The 20,806-nt window shown below is 45.1% G+C and overlaps 1 pseudogene; it reads left to right on the top strand.

Annotated features, from left to right (window-relative positions):
- The first annotated feature begins 867 nt into the window (after positions 1-867).
- Positions 868-20,440, top strand: LOC125352548 (annotated as a pseudogene).
- The last annotated feature ends 366 nt before the right edge of the window (positions 20,441-20,806 follow it).

Raw genomic sequence — 20,806 nt, 5'->3', positions numbered from 1 at the left:
AGCAGGTATCACCCATGCCAGCTGTGTCCCCCACAAGAGGTCAGCCTCTCCTACATGGTATGGCTCTGCATGTGTGTGAATGCCATGTGTATGAGTAACTACCATTTGTATGTATGGCGCACATGAATGCATGTGTGTATGGATTATGTGTCTTTAGGTGTGTACATATGCACTTGATCTCACCAGCTCTCTGGTCTCACTGACCATTTTTTTTGGTTGGCCTTATAGGAATGGGAAGCCAGGATCTCTGAGGGAAACAAACTTAGACTCTGTGTTCTTCAGATGTGTCTGTTTACCAGTAGCACGCAGACACCATAGGAAGGAATCTGATCCTTGGCCAGCTGTTCCTGTCTGCCTTGCATCCCCGCAGTCTGCACCAGGTACACCTGTGAGTCTGGACCATGCTGTGGGTTGGCCAGGTGGGGATGAAAATGTGGCAATGAGTTCCTGTGGCTCTGGCAATGTCCTCTGTCAACATGTTGCTATTCCCAGGAGCTCCTGTCAAAGGCTTATTAATTCTCAGCAGACGGACTGAGGAGGATGGATTGAGAGAGGTGGTGGAGGAGAGTTGGTGGTGGTGGGGACTGAGGAGCAGAAACAGCAGGTGGCCTCAGCTCCTGAAGTGTGACTTTGCTTTTCCCTCTTCCTTTGTAGGCCATAAGGAAGCACCACTGGCCTCTGATTCCCTGGGGGAGAGAGTGGCAACTTCTCACCTGGACAAGGATATTTGGGTTCTTGGGGATCCAACTGCTTTCCAGCTCTGAGCAAAGCTGCTTAGTCCCATGCCTCTGAACTCACACACACGGTAGCCTCCTGCTGCCCACAAGCCTGCTTTGTTGAAGGCCATTCACACAAGGTTCCTACCCCATGAGGATGCATGGCCCCATTAGAGGGCTTCTCACAGCCCTGATGGTGGCATGTGGGACTGTAGTATCATTTGCACCTATTCCCCGCATCACCTGGGAGCTGGGAGGTGAGAGCCAAGGTTGTGCACATGATGATAGTATGGGAAGGGAATGGACCAGCTGGGGCACTAGGGTAGATACTGGGCACTCAGCCTTTGACCATTTGATGTTATTGTGTGACCACTGAGGGTGCATGCAGCTTTTTAGTGGGACATGTTGGTGGCTGGAAATGGTCCGTGAGGCCCCTTACCTGATATCTGAACTGGAGATCACTAAAGGGAACTTCCTTCCTAGTAGTCCACAATGGATGAGGCACTGCCTGCCACAATTAAGTGCCTGCACCACACACTTGTGGAGAAGAGTGAGGTGATGGCAGTTTGGGAATGAGTGCTGCCTGCTTGTGGGTCTCAGCTATGGTTATTTTCTCTCCCAGGACTTGTGTCTTAGCCACTAGGTCTCTGACTTAGGGGATTGTGAGCATTGGGTACTGAGCAATTGAAATGCATCCATGGAAGGTCCCGAGCATCTCAGGCATGTCCAGGCCATTGGACCACATAGAGTTGGGACTTGCACCCTCTGTGCTCCTCCCTCTGCTTTGGAAAAGTAGAGAGCTTTGCTCTAATTAGCATCTGACTCTGCCTGTTTGGTGTTGGTTTTCATTTTGATAAGTTCTTGGACACCTGTTCTGGGCACTGTGATAGGTACTGGAGAATTTCATTCAAGAGCTATTTATGCTCTAAGAGCCTCATAATTTGAGAACAACTATATAATGAGCCATTGAGCTACATCAAGACACCAGCTCTGTTGAAATTAGTCATAGCTTTGAGGAGCTGGGTCTGGATTCTAGGATGAGTGTGACACAGGTCTCCTGTGGCATTGCAGGCAGAGAGAACAGAAGGTGAGAGAGGTAACAAGCTTGGAGCTTGGCAGAGACAAGAAGAGCAGTCAGATGTACAACTTTGGGTCACACACCTGCTGCAGAGCCTCGCTCTACCTCTCTCATGCACTTGGTGGCAGCATTGCAGTCTGCTCCGCACAGGCTTCCTGAGCAGATAAAGCCTACATGCTTAGGCCTCACAGGCCTGCACATCATTAAGCTTGCTGTAACAGAATGGGACTCTCAGGGTCTAACTTAGTGTTAACAATGACTCCTTGGCTCTGATGGTTCCCCTTGCCTCCCACAGAGGTAGATTTGGCATGGTTTCATGAGCCAGGCATCCTCAACTACTCGACCTTGCTTCTGAGTGAGCATGAGGACACGTTGTACGTGGGTGCCCGGGAGGCCATCTTTGCACTGAATGCACTCAACATCTCTCAGAAGCAGCATGAGGTGAGTCGTGAGCTACACTCCCCAGAGACTATATATCCTTGAAGGAATGGGAGACTTCTTGTTCCCAGAACATGTTTCTCCCATCTTAGTGTCCAGAAGTTTACTTAGCATGCCCCTTCCCCACCTCCATTTTCACCCTTTTATATTCTTTTCTTTCATTGGTGTATATTAGTTATATGGAGGAGGTTCATTGTTATATTATCCCTTTTATCATATTCCCTGTCCTTTTAGCTTTTAATTATGGATGGATGTTCATTGTGCAGTGTCTATGAACAAGAATTATAGTGTTGTCAAGCTTACACTCCTGTGATTTCTGTAGGCCAGGCTTGCCTCCTGTCTGCAAGTTCTCTGACTTTGGTAGCCTGGAGGCAAATCCTAGTCTCACCTTTATCTCTGCAGTTTTTAAGGGTGAAGATTCATTTTTGTCTGAATAAACAAACAAACAAACAAATGCACCCAGCAAATCCATCTTCAACCTGCTCATGGATGTTCCTGTTTATTCACACAATTAGTTTGGATCCCAGTGACAGAAGTCTGGTCTTATCATTTCAGCTTGAAGTTTGTTTTGTACAGCCCATCTCACATCTTAGTCTTGACATTCCCTCTGCATGCTGAAAGTGTCTAACCTGGACCTCTCTTCTCACCCCCTCCTCTGGGGTTGGATTGGGTGTGGAGCTTACCATGAGCAGGGACAAGAAGAATTGGTCCCTCCTTTCTGTGTCTCCTTCCGTCTGAACTGTGTGCCCTGGTCACTTTGGGGCTTTGCCAGGTGGAAGTTCTTGGTGTAAACCCTGGGAATGTGACCTAGGCTCAGTCCCATTTATGTTCCATGGCTTAGTGGTTTCACATCAATAGATGCTTTCTAGATTTGGAGTTTTGAAGTTGCCAGTTAGGATCTTATTCCGTTCTTGTGTGTCCTAAGGGCTGTGTTGCCATCATATATGAGTTTGGCTGGCACAAGAACAATTGGTAGAAACTCACAGCATTAGTTTTGAACAACCCTTCACCTGGGCTTACCCCCTACCACGCAGCTTGTGTGCTTTCTGATTGCTGAGCCTCACTGTATACATCTCAGAGTGGCCAGAAATGTCCCAAGGGTTATGAGAGGGTGATGGTTGTTTAGGGAAGAGCATAGGAGGAGCCGAGGGCCCTCCGGTTCCCCTCTATCTTGTGCTGCTTTCTGTCCTGTGGTGGCCTTGAAAGGTGAGCCACAACCTAATAGCCGCTCAGTTTAGGGAGGTGTACTAACATGGATCCTTCAGCAAATGGTGCTGAGCTGACAATGTGGTGAACACTGTCACCATCAAATTGTGCCAACACATTTGTAAGGAATTCTTCCATCAGAGTCAACTCTAAGGCTGCTTTTTAAAAAGTGAATTTCAAACTTACTTTTATTGTTAGCCTATATGACTATGCATGTTAATTTTTTCTTGTTTAGAAAACAAATTTTAGTCTTTCTTAAAATATAATTTTATTGTTGTTACTAGGGTATTACGCAGAGGGGTTACAAAGGGGTTATTCAATTTCCAATGCATGCATACAGTGTGCACATCAAGTCCCGCCACATCCTATAGAAATCACAGACTTATTTTCAGGTTGCCTATTGTTAGCTTCCACACATGATAGATAACATGTAGTCCTGATCTTGCTATGTCTGGCTGTTTCACTTAACATGATCCAGTTCCGTGCGTTTTCTTCAACATGACAGGAGTTTATTATTCTTGATGGGTGAATAATATACCATTGTATAGATATATCACATGTTCTGACCCATTCTGATAGGAACCTAGACTGATACTATATCTTAGTCCATGGTCAGTCAGTAGTGCTACATAAGTCAGTCAACTTCTGTGTGTGTGTGTGTGTGTGTGTGTGTGTGTATGTGTGCATGCACATGCATACATGCCAGTATCAGGACTGGAACTCAAGTCCTTGCACTCTTGCTTGGCATTTTTGCTTAAGTCTGGAACTCTACCACTTGATCCATGCTTCTTCTTCCAAACAAGTCACTTTAAAAAATATTTAAAAACCCTACTCCAGTGTTTTATATTTTTAACAAAAGTAATTTTTCCCACTTTGAATACGTTAGCTTTTGCTGTTCTTCTGTAGTGAACAAGAGTGCTATGAGTCTTCTTGATTTCAAGTGATAATCACAGAAAGTTCAAGAAGGCCTCTGCTGGCCCTCCTTCTCAATGATATTTGACTCCAATTTAGAAGCTGCTGGGCTCTGAACTCTATCATGTATTTTTAAGCTGTACATCTGATCCCACTTTTTACTTACCATTTATTCCTTTCCAACAGGTGTACTGGAATGTCTCTGAAAAACAAAACCTATTATGTGCAAAAAAGGGAAAGTCAAAAGAGGTAAGTGATTTTGCTAGTTCCAAAACCCTGCATGTGTTCCTTAGTTGTTTCATCTCACAAGTCCTGCATCTTCTGTGTGCAGCTGGATGTGGTGTGCGAATGAGTGAGTGGTCCTGATGAGCTGTTGGGTCACAGAGCCTGGGGGAGTTCATTCCGTCTGCTTCTAAGTGAGGGTGGACATTCACAGCTGGTGCCAGCCATAGAAGGCACTCAAGAAATAGAAGTGGAAATGTTCTACTCCCCATGAATTGGGTTTATTCAAGCACTGGAGATGTTGACTGCAGGAAACTATTTTTTGATGCCCACCAACATGTGGTGTAACATTTTGGACTGATTGGTTCTCTCTGCAGACAGAGGTATGGGTACATTTCCTGGATTTGGAGATTCTGGACAGAGGCCCATCCCACATAGGCCCTTTAGCATGCTCTCTATCCAGGGAGCTCTGTGAGTCTCTCCCTTCTCTTAAGGAACCTGGATCACCCTCGACCCACTGTGCCACTGTGTCTCATATGTCTGGCATATGTTCAGGTTCTCAGACTGTGAGTGCCCAATTGACTCTGACCATTGCTCATGACAGCCGAGTTAGGGCAAACTTTATCAGTTATTTGCTAGTTTTGAAAGAATTAAAATGTATTTTCCCCCCAAAATTTTAAAGTGCTAAACACATTTACTAAACCATTGGTCTCTAAATCCAATTCCCCGAGGAAGTGTGTGGACAGCAGGCACTGATGGCATCACATGGACCACAAGGGCTTTAAAAACCAAGTGAACCGGCTCTTGGCACTGCCAACTCAGTGTGGATGCCAGACATGGCCTGAAGCCCTCCCCTGCAATGTGGAGAGGGGGTGATTATGAATTTCATTCTGCCAGTTATAGCAAAAGGAATGGCCTGATTCAGGATAATTTCAGACTATAGCCCATAGAATCCAAGTAGTGTTCATCCCTAGCTATCATGGAGGCTCCTAAGTGGTGCCCTTGTTTTCCTCTTGGGGCCTTTATGAAGCACAGCTGGCAACACCACCTCTTGGCTAGCCTTTTGCGTTGGGTGGGGCTGGGTGGTGAGAAAGCTATTTCTAGTTTTGTGTGCACATGTAGAGAGTGAGGCCTTGGAAGGCAGTGGGCTTCTATGCCATATAGTCTTTGGCCAATAATAATATAGTAATGTCTCTAGTATAAGTTTGAGGTCAACTCAGTGCTCCCCTGGTCTTTGTTGAATGTCAGTTAGGGACAACTGAAATTACCCTTGTGAATGTATAACCTGTGGACACAGCAGAGATAAAATTATACTCGTCAGCTTATGGTTTAGGTATATCCAGGTGCCTGAAATGTTAGAACCCATTCTATGGAACAAAAGGCCATTGTGAGAAGGAAAGGGAGAAGAGGAAAGGGAGAGAAGCTCAGAACAGGCTTTACACTATCTTTTTGTTTTTTGGTTTTTTTGCCAGTCCAGGGGCTTGGGACTCAGGGCCTGAGCACCATCCCTGGGTTCTTTTTGCTCAAGGCTAGCACTCTGCCACTCGAGCCACAGCACCACTCCTGGCCATTTTCTGCATATGAGGTGCTGGGGAATTGAATCCAGGGCTTCATGTGTAAGAGGCAAGCACTCTTGCCACTAGGCCATATCCCCAGCCAGAATGGACCTTACAGTTTGGATATTGATAGTGCTTTAGTTGCCAGTTGGTTTTTTATCTCTCTGCAGACAGAATGCTTCAACTACATTCAGGTGCTTCAACCGCTCAATGCCAGCTCCCTCTATGTGTGTGGTACCCATGCATTCCAGCCCACTTGTGACTACCTGGTAAGAATATGGACTTTCCCTATGGGTCAGTTGTAATCACTGCAGCCTGAGCAATGATGAAAGAAGAATGGAGGACTCTAAGGAGGCATATGATAATGTGTACACCCAAAACATGAGGGTATTCTCAGCCATGTGAGAGATGTGGTAGTGAAACTTCCCTGTAAAACTTTACCAGACTGTGGAAAGAATGCACAGCCCACATGGCTCCTCTATTTCTTGTTGTCCACAGCCAAAGTGTGGCTCGAGGCAGGGCTCAGATGGTTCTTTGCACTGGATAAATACTAGAAAATGAACTGCTGACAGATGCATTCATGTGCTTGGACTCCAGCAGCCTGGCCATGATGAAAATTTAGATTATTAGCATGCCTTTGCTTTTATACAATTGTAGAACTTAACATCCTTTGAGTTTCTGGGAAGAAATGAAGATGGCAAAGGCACGTGTCCGTATGATCCTGCACACAGCCACACATCCATCATGGTTGGTGAGTCCTTCTCCTCAGGCTTTCTCCTCCCTCAATGTTATGGCCAGGTCCTCTTGTTCCAGGTCCTCTTTCTTCCCTGGTCTTGTTTCGTGTGTGTGTGTGTGTGTGTGTGTGTGTGTGTGTTTTTCTAGTCCTGGGGCTTGAACTCACAGCACGGGCACTATCATTGAGCTTTATTGCTCAAGACTAGTACTCTACCACTTGAGCTGGAGCTCTACTTATGGCTTTTTGATGGCTAATTGGAAGTTTGAACCATAATCCTCAGATCTCAGCCTCCCAAGCAGCTAGAATTACAAGTGCAAGCCACCTGTGCTGGGCCCTTGATCTCATTTTGTGTGTGTGTGTGTGTGTGTGTGTGTGTGTGTGTGTGTACTTGGGCTTAAACTCAAGGCCTGAGCACTGTCCATGAGCTACTTTTGCTCAGAGATATTGCTGAACTACTTCAGCTACAGCTCCACTTCTGTATTTCTTGTTGTTGTTGTTGAGTAGCTTATTGGTGATAACAATCTCAAGGACTTTCTTGCCTGGGCAGTCTTTGAACTGTGATCCTCAAATCTCAGCCTCCTGAGTAGCTAGAATTACAGGTACAAGCCACTGGTGTCCGGCCCTGGTCTCATTTTAGCATCAGCTACAATGAGAGTAGGTATTAATCCTTTGGCACAGACTCTTTAAGAAGAATTTTGAATTCATTATTCAAAGGATAGCCACCACTGAGGTAGCACACCACTTTGCATCCCTCTTTGGTGATCACGATTCAGACATTACTCTTTGGGAGAGAGGTTAGCCCCAGAAACTTGAGCTGCCTGCAGAGATCTCACATCTTAGCAGTGGCCTGACAGTCTTATGAATATTTACTACTGTACAGTCTCCAGCTTATAATAATTCCATTTACAATTTTTCCACTCTATGATGATGTAACGTACACTGTATGGCTATTCAATCTTCACCTTTAGTGCAGTGTGTTCAGTACATTACACCAGATTCTCAGCACCTGATTTCAAAACAGACCTTGAGTGAGGTGAAACAGCTTTCCTATAAGCTATATAAGTGTTCTGAGCACATTTATGGTAGGCAAGGTAAGCTATGTTGTTTGCAATAAAGGGGAAATATCTAAGTGTATGTCAAGTGACAGTGTTTTCAACTTGGGATGGTTTTGTCAGGTGTAACCTATGGTATACAGCAAGGAGCATTTGTCATCCTCTTATTGGATATGAGAAGTTGTTGCTTACATTCAGTCATTACTTTTAATTCCAATGGTGCAACTGAATGTGGCATCTACAATTATTCCAAAGAAAAGATATCACTGTAGGAACTAGAAGGGCATCCCAGAAGTTGGGAAGCTTAGTAATTGATCATGTTGCCACAGAGGAGGGGTTGTTCTGATTTTTTTTTATTTCTCCCCTCCCTGTTCCTGGGGTACTGAAGATGGAGAGCTTTATTCTGGAGCAGAATATAATTTTTTAGGAACCCAGCACCACATTTCTCGAAATCCTTCTCAGAGTCTTTTGCGAACAGAGCACGGCACCCAATGGCTGTATGGTAAGATGCTCTGTAATGGTAAGATGGTAAGATGCACACTGGGTGGGCACTGGTTCACTTCTTTTCTTATGTTCCCTGGGCTCCTAGCATCTGGAATTATTAGCACCTAATGGACACTGGAACTTTTCAGGGACCCTTCTAGAAACCAGGGCATCCTGTTGGTTTATTCTATGCCAACAGAGCACCATTTTAAGGTTGCATTAAGCTCCTTCTTTGAGAAAAGACTAGAGAGACTTTTGTTTTTTTGGCCAGTCCTGGAGCTTAGACTCAGGGCCTGAGCACTGTCCCTGGCTTTTTTTTGCTCAAGGCTAGCACTCTGCCACTTGAGCCACAGCACCACTTCTGGCCGTTTTCTGTATATGTGGTGCTGGGGAATTGAACCCACGGCTTCATGTATATGAGGCAAGCACTCTTGCCCCTAGGCCATATTCCCAGCCCTAGAGAGACTTCCGTAAGTGACATTTGATGGTAACTGGTGAACTCATTGGGATGTGGAGTTATTTTGGCATGACATCAGAAGTCCACCTCTCCAGGACTTGCTACCTCTGGGTGATAGCTGGCTTTGGGACTATACCTGACTTTGGGAGCAGGGGTAAGAAGCTGCTGATTGGCTTTTACCTGCGAGTGGTGGCCAGATTGATTCTTGGCCTCTTCTGGGGGTGGAGACTGTGGCCTGATATGCAGAGGCAGCTAGCTTCTCTTCAGAGTGAGCCAGAGTCTTGGAGCAACTTCTTCTTTTGGCTAGGGTTCATTAGTTTGGGTCCCTTGTATAGAGCAGAAGAGGCTCTGCATACCAGCAGGCAGATCGTCTGGCAGGACCAGCCTCAGGGGCTGTGTTTCTGAGCTTGAGGATGGTGAGACAGGCATGATGAGCATGGCACTGTCATCATTCCTGACTCTGGTGTTTGTTTCCAACATTGTGCACACACTCCAGATGTCCTTGTAGGGAAGTCCCCAGCCCCAAGGCTGTGCTGATGTCCTGTGACACCATAGTGCCACACGGCAGTGACATTGTGTGTAAGGACAATCCAGTGTCTTGTCTATGCAGATCCTAGCTTTGTCTTTGCTGATGTGATCCGAGAACGCACCAACAGTTCTGAGGGTGATGATGATAAGATCTACTTCTTCTTTACGGAAGTGTCTGTGGAATATGACTTTGTTTCCAAGTTAAAGATCCCCCGCATCGCAAGAGTGTGCAAGGTGAGTGTTGCCCTGCTAGCCTATTCTTCCTGTCCTGTGGGAGCAAGCCTGTAAATGCACCTTTTCCTGCCATCTAATCCCTTCCTGCCACAGCATTCACAGTTGAGAGGCCAGACAGGTGCTATGTATTTGTTATCAGAACTGTTCCCCCTTGCTAATAGTGTTGTTCACAGGGACTAGGGTAATAATAGCACCCAGCCTACACTCCTTAGCACTGTCCTTAGACATCCCCAGCCTGTAGAAAAATGTTAGGTTTTATTTAATGGGCTCAACAGATTCTCTGGGAATTAGAATCTCACTATTGGGAGCTCTTAGTCAACTCAAGAATGAACTATGAGTCAATACCTAAAGGCTGAGAAGTGGGAATTTCACTTAAATGTTTGTCAGGCTCCAAGCTTGAAGTTTATGTGTGGAGAGATTTCAGGCAAGGATGTTCTTTAAAAGCCATGGGTAGAGTTAGCAAACCTTAAGGTAGCTTAGCTGGCACTTTAGGAAAGGCAGGGTGCCATCTTAGATACAACATCAGGACCCACAAAAGACAATTAGCTTCAGTGGTCAGACATTTAATCTCCATGGAAGTTATTTGATTCCTAGTTGCCAAGTGGCTTTTCAGTGTGGTGATCATTATTGGAGTCTCTCCTCACAGTAACTAATATCTCATGCCACTGATACATGGAATAGGGGGCTTAGGGTGCAGCTCCCTTAAAAGCCCATCATAAGACACAGAAAGTGGATACTGTGAGTACCTGAGTTGTTTGCCTAGATATGTAGCCAGGGCCCACTCAGTCCCCAAGTTGCTCTTAACCCATGGCTGTCTCACTCCTCATCTTGCAGAGCTGTGTACCACCAGTGTTCAGGCCAGGCTGGTGCATGGCATGGTGGGTGGTTACTGCAAGCCTAGGACTCCCAGCAGGTATCTGAGACATTCTGACAGCAGCCCAACCTGAGGGTATCAGTGCTCTCATTTTCCACCAAAGCTGCAATTCCATAACTGTCAGCATACAGAAGGTGGACCTACTTTTGCCGATCTTGACACCTAGCCCTGGGGTAAGGGTTTGCATAGCATCCATGAATAAGATCCTGCAATACATCCCACCAAATTCATGCTATGAGGTTTAGTCTGAGGGCTTCTGTGTCCCCTCAGAATCTTTTTCTTCTCTTGCACATTTTCTCACTGGATTAGGGCCAGAATGAACACAGCTCCCCATCTATGCTACCCTGTGCACACAGACCCCAGAAGCCCATGAGACAAATGGCCACAGACATGCTGGAAATGTCCTCTGCTAAAACATCAGAAGGAAAAATAAGGACTTCTTACACACCTCATCATTTGTCTTCCTGTGATTATATGGTAGAGATGAGAATGGCATGGGTTTTCTTTGTGTCTAAAACAAACAAAGACTCTTTCATTTCATGGTCTTTGGCATGCTCATTTCCTATTTTCAGTTCACTGGTTTCCATGACCCATGGAACATTTATCCTAAGAATTCCCAGTGGAGGCCTAAAACCACAGACAATACTGAATCTGTATTGCTGTTTTCCTATACATATATATTTGTATATGTCAACAGGTAGAATGGATGTAGAAGCATGGATCTCTCAAAAAGGAACATTCACACATTCACCCAAGATAGGTTTTAGGTTTAGAGGCTGCCTGCCGCCAACCAGGCACTTATGATTCACTTATAGGTTTTGTTTGGAGATTCACAGGAGCCAAGAATCAGTCTTGTTGAGCCAGAGTTCAGTGGCATTCAGAGTGCTGTGAAGTAGTTGTTTCACTTGTCATTAGACGAGTTTGAAGGGAGAGGATTTTTATCTGTTTTGTTTTGTTTTGATCCAGAAAGTCTGATCTGAGCTAGCATGGAAGTGTCTGCCTTCCTTCCACTGAGCAAGGCTTGTCCAGGTCATACTATAAGCTATGGAGGATGGGTATTGCACCCTGTATGCAGACCAACTGCTTATGGGCCATCTAATCTCCTTTACCATGTCCTGTCCCTGGGATTTCAGGGGGACCAAGGTGGTCAGAGGGTCTTGCAGAAGAAGTGGACCTCTTTCCTGAAGGCCAAGCTGAGCTGCTCCCAGAAAGATATAGATCTGACCTTCAACATATTACAAGATGCCTTTGTACTGAGGGGCCCAGACCTCAAGGAGCCTGTTTTCTATGCGCTCTTCACTCCACAGCTGTAAGTGCTGCCCTCAGCAAATGGGATGTGTGCTCTCCCTGGTTCCGTGCTTCACTTCATGCACTCACATGGCCTCTCCTTTGCAGGAACAATGTGGGGCTGTCAGCGGTCTGTACCTACACACTGTCCACGGTGGAGGAAGTCTTCTCTCATGGAATTTTCATGCAGAAAATCACAGTGGATCAGTCCCCCTTCAAGTGGGTTCCCTACTATGGTCCACTGCCCACTCCACGGCCTGGAGCGGTAAGCAGTGCAGGGGCTCTAGGGAAAGATTGTTCTCCCTGTTCTAGGGTCTAGGCTCTGAGGATAACATGTCACAATTGCCACGAGTCTGTACCATGCCAGGCATCCACAGGGCCCGAGAGCTGAGAAGGCAGCCTGACCCTTTTCTGTGTATTGTGTAACAGGTCTCAGAACAATCTTCCCAAAGGAATGTGCTACTATCTATTTTGTGGACTGAATTTGCACAATACAGTTCAGTTTCCTACAGAGAAAGTACACAATTTCTCTACCAGTGATTTTCACTGTCATGAACTATTCTGTCCCCTAGTCAACAGGAGTCACTTTTATTCTCCTAAAAATGGTCAATTTTAGACAAAACGAATAAAAAGTTTGAGGCTGATGTGGGTACCCTCTCATTGTTTATCATGTAGTAAGTGGGCTCTGACCTGTTCCACACCCGACCCCCACCCTGGGCCAGCTCTGGATTTCTGAACCTGACCAGACATCATGAGTTTTTCTTTTGTGCACACTGCGTTCAATAAAAATTAGTTGCTTGTACTCATGAACTTTTGAAAGGCCCCAAATTTTAGGAAGCTGGCACCAATTTTTTCCTTGCTCTATCATCGTGATTGGGAATGTCCAGTCTAGGGGTCATGTACAACTCGAGAAATTACTTGGTACATGATGGGACAGCCATGAATGCTTCCGGTCAGCTCTCATTGGTTGCCTCTAGCCTGCCTGCCTATTATTGATAATATTATATGGCTGGAGAATTATGTCCTGAATACCCAAATGGCCTCTAGAAGAAAAAAGTTCCTTACCCTTATTTAGAATTAGGCTGTATTTTATCAGTGATTGTCAGAATCCTCATCTTTATGGGAAAGCTATTGTGATAAGTGTCTTTAATTTCCAAAGCTTGGAAATTTGTTCATTGAGAGATAATTCTTCCCCTGATTATGTGCCAAGATCAGTCACATTCTGTGGATGTGATTTAAAATTGTATCCTCTGGCTCTTGGGAAGGGTCCCCTTCATGTATCCTCTGTCACTCTTCTTTGGAGGCATTCAGTGTGGGTCCCTTAGTGCTACAGCTGATGAGATTCCAGATGCTGTGCTTGCTCAGTGATGGGGATGCATGGTAACCAGGAGAAATTTTGCCCTCACAGTGCATCAACAACAAGGCACGCGCAGCCACCTACACCAGCTCTTTGGAATTACCAGACAAAACTCTTCAGTTCGTCAAAGAACATCCTTTGATGGATGACTCAGTAACTCCAATAGATAACATGCCCAAATTAATTAAAAAAGATGTGAACTATACCCAGATTGTAGTGGACAGGACCCAGGCCCTGGATGGGACCAGCTATGATGTCATGTTTATCAGCACAGGTGGGTTCTGAGGGCTTCATGGTCACAGTGTGTGTGTATGTGTGTGTGTGTGTGTGTGTGTGTGTGTGTGTGTCCCCGGTAAGAGATTGGAAGTGCACTTAAAATCCTTTGTGGGTAGATCAGGCATCTCTCTACAGGTAAGCCCAGTGGTTGTGAAAGCATGAAAGAATTTTGGCACCTGGGCTTCAGGTCTTTATGACCATCAACCACCTAGAGAGCTTTTTTGAACATTCAAGTCTTGGCCTGTATGTGGGAAGGGCTTCTGCAAAGAAGTCCCTGTTGTGGAAACAGAGTGATACCCTTGCGTGTAGTGGTTGTGAGTACTGAACATATTGGGATTTCCTAAGCGCTGTCAGGAGGCCTTTACCTACCACTGGGAGGAGCCAGGCTGAGATGAGTCCTGACTTGTGGAGGGGGGTGGGGGACACCTCCTCTCTACATTGCACTCTAGGACCAGTACTCCTGCCACATCAGCTGACATGGCATCAAGCCCACCCTGAGAGCTTCCCAGCTTACTTGTATGCCCTGAGGCTCTGTTGAGTTGAGTCCCTAGAGAGCCAGTGTAGCCCAGAAGCCACCTGACATGGAATCTGCCTTCTATTGTCTCAGTGTGAACTTTGTTGATATGGGTTGTTTGGATCAATCATGAACCAAAGGCTTATGCTTCATAAAAATATCAGAATAATCTGTAACCTGAGTTTTTAATATATTGTTTGTCAAAGGCTTTCCCTTTTATTTCTTATGCAATACTGTCCTCTTAATCTAAAGCATCTCATTGATATAGTAATTTGGGAGTGCAGAGGGGGAGCATTTGACTCTGTGTGACCTTGGGGATCTTGATTTGGTGAACAAGGTGTGTCCCTCTGGGGCTGCCTCACTGACCTATGGTTTTGGCCTTGCAGACCAGGGCACCCTACACAAAGCTGTCAGCCTAAAGAATGGCATACATATCATTGAGGAGACATGGCTTTTTCAGAACTCTGAACGGGTTAAAACTCTACTGCTGTCTTCGAAAAAGGTAAAGGGGACCAGGCAGTAGGTCTGGCAGACATCTTGCTGGGTGGCTTTGCAGGTCTGTGATATGATACTGGTCAAGCTAGTCTTGGCCACCCTGTTCTTCCTGGCCCAGATGGGCTGGCCTTTGGATCCAACCCACCCACAAAGCTATTCTATGAACATGAGATCTGAAGTTTGGAATGGAGGTAGGCAGAGCTAGGAAGACAGAACTTTGATGAGTCCTTAGTGCAGAAGGCCAGTATTAAGGTGAGATAGACCTTGCATCATGAAAATGAATGTTCTTGTTTCCTGAACAGGTGAGATCAGACTGTGTTTGCTAGATGTCAAGTCATACAAAGACTTGTCAATGTTTGAACTCCTAAGAGAAACAATAGGATACTCAGCAGCTGCTCTGTTGACATTCTGCTTCATCCTGAACCAGGGACTGCACATGTTTTCTGTTAAGAAATTGACAGTGGATCCTGGAAGTTTAGAGGCTGGAAGCCTGGCCAGTTCCTTAACTCAGCCTGTAGCTCCGTTTATCTTGGAGAAGACACAGAGGAGCAAGCCTTGTGTTTAGCACTCTGTTTAGCCTAAACTCGTGTTTAGACTTTGAGTTTAGCATGGCATAAACATTTTATGCCTCATAAAATAAGTTTGTTTTTAGTTTAACCTATAAATAGTGCAGGTCCGGGCACTGGTGGCTCATGCCTGCAATCTTAGCTCCCCAGGAGGCTGAGATCTGAGGATCATGGTTCAAAGCCAGCTCAGGCAGGGAAGTTCATGAGACTCTATCTCCAATTAGCTACCTAAAAACTGGAAGTGGAACTGTGGCTCAAAGTGGTAGAACACTAGCCTTGAGCAAAACCATTCTCAGAGACAGTGCCCAGGCCCTGAGTTCAAGCCCACCAACAATAGCAAAAAGCATACCTAAATCCTTTACCTCGAGAGTTGAATAGGAACATCTTAGGTTGGCAGTGCTGGCACATGTCTACCTGGCTGTGGAAAGTGTTACTACCTTATTTTACAGCTGAAATGGAGCAGTGAGAAGCAGAATGTAGGTAAGCCCATTTTCTAAGGTCTGTGTGTTGGCCCCGTTACCCTGGACAGCCAGCCACATGCTCTGTGCCTCAGATTCTTCACTGTACACTGGAGGGAACAGCACCTCCTCACTGGGTTACTCTGAGTGTTACATAAGTCTTGTGGAACACCACATCCACAGTGAGAACCTGTGAGCTGTGCCTACACCTGTCCTACCAGAAGATGGCACAGGGCAAGGGACTTGCCACAGTTCTTGTCTGACTACACTGCACATACCATGCATTTATCACATCACACCACACCTACTATACACTCACTACTTACACCACAGACATGCCATGCACTTACCACATCATATCATACTCAATATCCAGGACCCCACCAAATACCATACAATCAGATTAAACCCACACAGACACCAATGGTCATACCACACACGTTACACTTACCACATACAACTCACACACTGTACTACACATATCAAACACCATGCATAACAAAACCCACACACAATACATATAGCACACGTTCTCCAAGAACATCATATTCAATATTATGCACAACTACATATATATGTTAATAGATATATATGTATCAGTCACATGTAGTATATATATAATACATATATTCACACTGCAAGAATTATACTACACATTTAACCACATATACCACATTACACATATTGCATTACACAACATCCACATTTGCCACACACTGTACGCTCTCCACCCATGTTGTCTGCCTCTGAATCCCATGACTCAATAAGACATTGTGTATCTTCCCCTCTGTTTATCCCTGCCCCCTGAGACCTGCATAGGCCCTTTGTGATATGCCTGGTGTATTCCTTCACAGTCCTGAGGTCATAGACTGGGGAGAATGAAATACAAGGGGGACTTTTGAGCATATGTCTCCTAGACAGGGCTTTCAGCCATGGTTTCCATATGTTTTTTCCCTGCCTCATGGATCAATATGTCTGGCCCACAGACGGTGGCAGGGAGTTCAGGCCTCACCTCCTAGGGGAGGCATGTCAGAGAATGTATGTATGTTAAACCCACTTTCATTCATTTAGGGGATGGAGCTTGATTGAAACTAGTAAATACAGTGGGAATCTGGGATTCCATATCTGTGGTTCCACATTTGCAATTTTGCAAACCTTAGGAAGAAAATAATCACAAAAATATTGAGTCTGAACTGAACATACATAGACTCCTTCTCATCATCTGCTAAAACAGTATGGTGTAAGTGACTTATTCAGTGCTTAGATTGCATGGGATGTTATAAATCATCTAGGGAGGATTTCATATCGAGGGGAGAGTGTGAATAGGCAAATACTACCCCAATTTATGTAAGGCACTGAGCATTTATAGATTTGGTATGGAAAGGGAAGTTTCTAAAAATCAACCCCTGTTCTTTCATCTAATGTTAGCATCTCCTAGGGCACCTGGTATGGTCCATTGTGGTATGGAAGGTTGTTTCTCCCTCCCTTCACACTTGCTTACTAGCCTCTGTAAGATGTGTCTCAACTGTCACATGTTGGTTTCATTGGAACTCCAGCCCTGCTCCATCAGGGATAAACAGACTGTGAAGCCCTTTGGGATGGCCCCTCCCTTCCTACAGGCCAGCTTTCCTCCACAGCCACCCATATGCATCTCATTCAGCAGATATTGGGTGAGGTTCCTTTCAGCCTGCCCAGTGCTATGGGCTCTGGTCTGTAAGAGTGTCCATACTACCTCACAGGTGATCAAGCTTGGTCTTTCCCCCAAGAAGTTTTTCTGCTCTAACATAGTAATGAGATTCTTCAAATTGACCCAGGGAAAGCTAGGGATACATCTACCCAAGAATGCCCCAACAGGGTGTCTGATACTGGGTCAGACCCTGCCTCCTGTTGCTGTCATCCTGGGAGGCTCCCTTTCTCCATTTGTACAGCACAAAGACATGCTGTCCTTGTGTCTGCTGGAGAGGCTACATGCCCATCATCCATGACATCCACCTTATATCTATTCTGTCTGTCTCTGTCTCCCACACACAGGGCAGAAAGTTTGTCTACGCCAGCTCCAACTCAGGAGTGGTCCAGGTGCCCCTGGCCTTCTGCAAGAAGCACAGCAGCTGTGAAGACTGTGTGCTGGCACGGGACCCATACTGTGCCTGGAGTCCATCTGAGGATGCCTGTGTGGCATTTTACAAGGACGAGGGATCCAACAGGTATGGGTGGGACACCTTGAGCATGCACCCCTATAAGTGCACAGTGTGTGATGGGAATCCCTTTGTGTTGCAGGACTTGGATTCAGGAGATGAGTGGCAATGTTTCCACATGCCCTGGTAAGTGATTCCACACTGCATGATCCCCCTGGCTGTCCAGCCGTCTCACAAGGCTTCACTTCTGTTGTGTTTTTTGTGCTTTCTTTTTGTTTCCTCTACTCTGAGCAGAGGTCGTGGGACATGTCCCACAGCTGTGACATTTCCCTTTTTTATTGCAGAAAAAGTGCTTAAAAGCACGCGCGCATGCGCACACACACACACACACACACACACACACACACACACACACACACATGTTCAGTGGAAAGAATTTGCTGTCTCCGCCTTGTGCTCTTTTGTATTCTGTTTAACTGGAGCTCCTTAAGCAAAACTATGAATTGTTTAGAATAGAAGGAAAGGAATACTTGAGTACAGGTTGACTAGTTATAATCCAAAACCTTCACATCTGAAACATTTTGAGTGCCAAATGCTACCTCACAAATGGAAAATGACACAGTGAAAAACTGTTTCACCCAGGAAATTAAAAATATTGTATACATTTACCTTCCAGCTATGTATCTAATATGTATTTGAAACATAAATGAATTGGATGGTTAAACTCTAGTTTCCTTCCCGAGAGATATAGATTTAGGTATAGATAAACAATATAGATATAGATATACATAGATAGACCCCCTTCTCAAGATATATATGCATATGTACTTTCACATTTGTAAATATTGAAAAATCTAAACACATTTGAAATAGAAAGTACTTCTAGTCCCAAACACCTCAGACTGTAACTCATTCTGATGGTATTCACCCTCCAAAATCTCACTGCCTGCAGTTGGCCATTGAGAATGTGTTGTGGCTAGAGGCAAGTGTGGAACCGTGTCAGGTCAGGATGCTCCAGCTCCAGTCCTCCTCCCTCTCAGAGTAGACTGCCATCTTTGTGTATGCTAAGAGTAAAAGAAAGAAAAAGTAAGACTAGCACCAACAGCCAGCCTTCCTTGCAGCTACCAGCAAAAAAGTATTGCCATTTAACTCAGGATGCCATCACTGGATACCCAACTGACCGATACTCAGCCTCCCTAGCTGATGTGTTTTCTCCAGGGATATGGGATTTTAAAAAAAATTTTCTCTTTCTAGATTTCTTTTTTTAGATGTACAGAGGGATTACCGTTGCATAAGTCAGGTAATGAGTACATTCATTTTGAACAGTGTCACCTCTTCCCTCCCAGTTTTTCCCTCCGGACTCCCATCTCCCTCAAGATGTATAGCTCATTTTCAACATAGTGTCTAATAGAGTATCACTGATGCAGTTGTTCACCCTTTGTCCTGACATTTCTGGGCTCCCCCTTACCCTCAAAGGAGAACAAAAAAGCACAAAAAGAAAAATAACAAGAAAACCTATTGTTTCCATATCTTGGAGTTTACTTCAATAAACATCATTTTATATGATCATATCACATAACTATTGAGCCTTTGTGACCCTTTCCTAAGGATATCCTCCTTTGGTCTCATTGTGTGACTGTCTAGATTCTTCTTCTATTATCCAGTGTGTTTACCTGTAGATTTACATTTTATTTACAACAAATGAGAGAAAGCATGTTTCTTTAGGCCTCAGTTCACTTAAAATAATTTTAAGAAATAGGATTTCTGTTACTCAGAGCTATGTAGTTTTCTCGTCCCTGAGAGCTGCTAGCTGAGTCTTGTCTTGCTTTTCTGTCATGCATTTTATCCCCTCAGTTGTTCTGAACATTCCTATTGCTCCAGTAGGTGAGACTCCTGTGCCATCTATAAGAATTGGCCAATTTCTGAAAGCAGTTGAGGATTTTTATTATTGTGAACATTTATCTTGCTGTTCCAGGTAAAAGTGAAAGAAGCTACCAGCGTCATCATTTGGTTAGACGTGGCGGTATGGTGGCACTTAGGTGCTACCTAAAGTCCAACCTGGCTCAGGTGGTTTGGAAGTTCCAGAATCAAACATTGAAAGCCAGGAGACTTAAGTATGGTCTTGTGGATGGGAAAAACTTGCTCATCTTCAATCTATCAGAGGAAGACAATGGCACATACCAGTGTCTGTCAGAGGAGAGGATCAACAACAGTACAGTTTCACAGCTGCTAGCCAGCTATGTCCTAGAGATTCAGACATTTCCTAGGTTTCGAGTTCATAAGCTACATAGAAAGAAGATAATAATGTAACCTTCAAAGTGTCATCAGCATGTCCCCATGGGTCTTTTCCCTCAGCTCCTGGTAGTATACCGGATACCTCCTTAGGGCCATCCTCTTACCTCCTAAATTTGCGCTGCCAGAAATTCCTGCCAACAAAAGATTATCATCAACACAGTTCCCCAGCCCTGCTCAGAGAAAACATTATAACAACTGCCTTCTTGTGTCCCTCCTCCTCTTTATATTCTTGGCCCACAACTGTCACAAGTGTGACCTACTCGGACAGTGCTTGAAATTCTGCTCAGTTCTGCTTCTTACAAAGAAGAAGCCCAAGTCAGATTTTTCTGATCTAGAGCAGAGTCTAAAGGAGACACTGGTGGAGCCTAGGGGCTTCTGCCATCAGAATGGAATTTGGCCCAAGCCAGCCCTGGTGTTGGACAGGGATAGTATGACACCATCACCAGCAAAGCTCCCCAACAGGGAGGAGTTACAGATTACTGACAAGTTCTCCACAAAGAGAAGCCTGAATCCTTCCCCAGCAGACTCACAGATGGCTTCAACCAAACAAGGGAATAGAAAATAAATCCCAGATGGGGCTAAATGTTTTTCAAGGGAGTTTTCCAAGAAGGCCAGCAGAAGGTTATCCCTCCAGATTCGGCTACTACCCACATACTGTACTTCTGGACATAGGTGTAAGCCCACAGCTGCAATTCTCAAGCTCTGGCCAGTAGTAGCCTGGCATGTCTGGCTGGGAGAGCCTGACAGAGACAGGAAAGTCTGAGAACTATTGGTTTGGCCAGTTGTGGACCCTCCAGGTATGGGGAGAACAGTATGGCCAGCAGAGGAGGCCCCAGGGCCCCAGGCCCTGGCTTCAGATGCAAAGTGAGACCAAGTGCTTGTTGTTTTTTGGTGTGTTTTTTTTGTTTTGTTTTGTTTTTGCTTTACTCCT

Source organism: Perognathus longimembris, chromosome 1, assembly GCF_023159225.1.
Source record: "Perognathus longimembris pacificus isolate PPM17 chromosome 1, ASM2315922v1, whole genome shotgun sequence".
NCBI lineage: Eukaryota > Metazoa > Chordata > Mammalia > Rodentia > Heteromyidae > Perognathus > Perognathus longimembris.
The sequence above is the reverse complement of the archived record's forward strand: the minus strand, read 5'-3'. Positions and strand labels throughout refer to the sequence as shown.